Source organism: Myotis lucifugus, unplaced genomic scaffold (assembly GCF_000147115.1).
Source record: "Myotis lucifugus unplaced genomic scaffold, Myoluc2.0 scaffold_733, whole genome shotgun sequence".
NCBI lineage: Eukaryota > Metazoa > Chordata > Mammalia > Chiroptera > Vespertilionidae > Myotis > Myotis lucifugus.
The window spans coordinates 343,158-344,577 of record NW_005871781.1 but is presented as its reverse complement, the minus strand read 5'-3'; the positions used below and the strand labels follow the sequence as shown (position 1 = coordinate 344,577).

General features: G+C 48.8%; 1 long non-coding RNA gene across 1 annotated transcript; it reads left to right on the top strand.

Annotated features, from left to right (window-relative positions):
* Positions 1-454: 454 nt before the first annotated feature.
* On the top strand, positions 455-1,219 carry LOC102419166. Its single transcript, XR_001346053.2, has 2 exons — positions 455-715; positions 1,166-1,219. It is a non-coding gene; the product is annotated as an uncharacterized LOC102419166 (long non-coding RNA).
* The last annotated feature ends 201 nt before the right edge of the window (positions 1,220-1,420 follow it).

Sequence of the window (1,420 nt, the reverse complement as noted above, 5' to 3'; positions counted from 1 at the left end):
CTCGCGCCGCCCTGCTGTGCGGCCTTCGCGGTGAGCGGCGAGAGAGGGCGGCTGGGATGGGGGCCCCTCCCAGATTCGGGTCCCGCCTCTGCGTCTTCCAGACCAGCCTTTCCTATCGAACCGGTACTCCGTGCGCCGGCTCATGTTCAGACTTTAAAATGGTCCGGGTTCAGAAAGCCGGGTCCCAACCGCTTTTCCGCATTTTCGCCGTCTGTTAGGCGCGATGGTAACCGGATTGACCGGAGCCAGCTCGGCGGGGCTCCCCAAACTAGTTTCTAGACCTGAAGACTTTCTTGTTCTTTTCCACTTTTTCTCCCTCTTCTTTCATCACATAAGTTCACCGAAAGCAAAAATGGCCTTCTGTCTTTTTAACAGATGAGTGTCTTTCATTCCTGTGTGGAATGGAAGCTAAATGATTTGAATTGACATACTGTTTTATTTAAAATGCAATGTTTCTTCTCATTTTTCTTAGTTTTTAGAAATCAGCTACCCAGGAAAAATGACTTTTACTCCCATGAGCCGCCTTCTGAGGATCCTCCCCCAGAGACCGGAGCGTCCGTGCGCCTCCAGCTCCAGTCCGGGGCTCAGCTCTGCAGGGTGTGCGGCTGTTTAGGCCCCAAGACGTGCGCGCGCTGTCGCCAGGCGCATTACTGCAGTAAGGACCACCAGGCTGTGGACTGGAGGTGCGGGCATAAGCAGGCGTGTAGACAGGCAGGTGAGTCCATCTTCTGTTTAAATTCCAGCTCAGCTTCATAGCACCTACCAACTGAGATTTTTATTTTGCCCAGAAAAGTTAAAATTAGAAAAGCTGTGATACTTCTCAGAAGTTCGGTAGCGACACCACCTTTATGCAGAGCTGTGCGCCGTGGCCAGTGTGGCTGAGTTGGTCTTGTGGTGCAGGAAAGGCCTCCCTTGGATTCCCAGTCAGGGCACGTCCTGGGGTTGCAGCTTGATCCCCAGTAGGAAGAGCTGTGAGATTCTGCCCACTTAGTTAGGTCTCATAGGAGCAGCATTTAATGGTCTGCAACCTAAAATGTTGGAGTTATAGATATTAATTTACCAGGAGAAGCTGTTACTGTATTGGAATATACTTTAGAAATATACTGTGAGACCATTCTTAAAACTAAGTTATTACTGGTGGTACAAGTTACCTTTTTTGTTTCAGGTAATGTGGACAGTACAGTTCCAGATCACAACTTCCTTTTTCCAGAATTTGAAATTGTAATAGAAACAGAAGATGAGACGACACCTGAAGTTTCAGAAAAAGAAGATGAACCGGAGATTATAGGGAGCATGGGTAAGGAGTCAGTTTCAGAACTTTATTCGTTAAGTGATTGTATGCGATGCTTGAAACAGTGGCTTAGAGTCCAGAAGAGGTGCTGACAGGGAAGGCCAGCCCACTCGGAGGCTGCAGTACAGA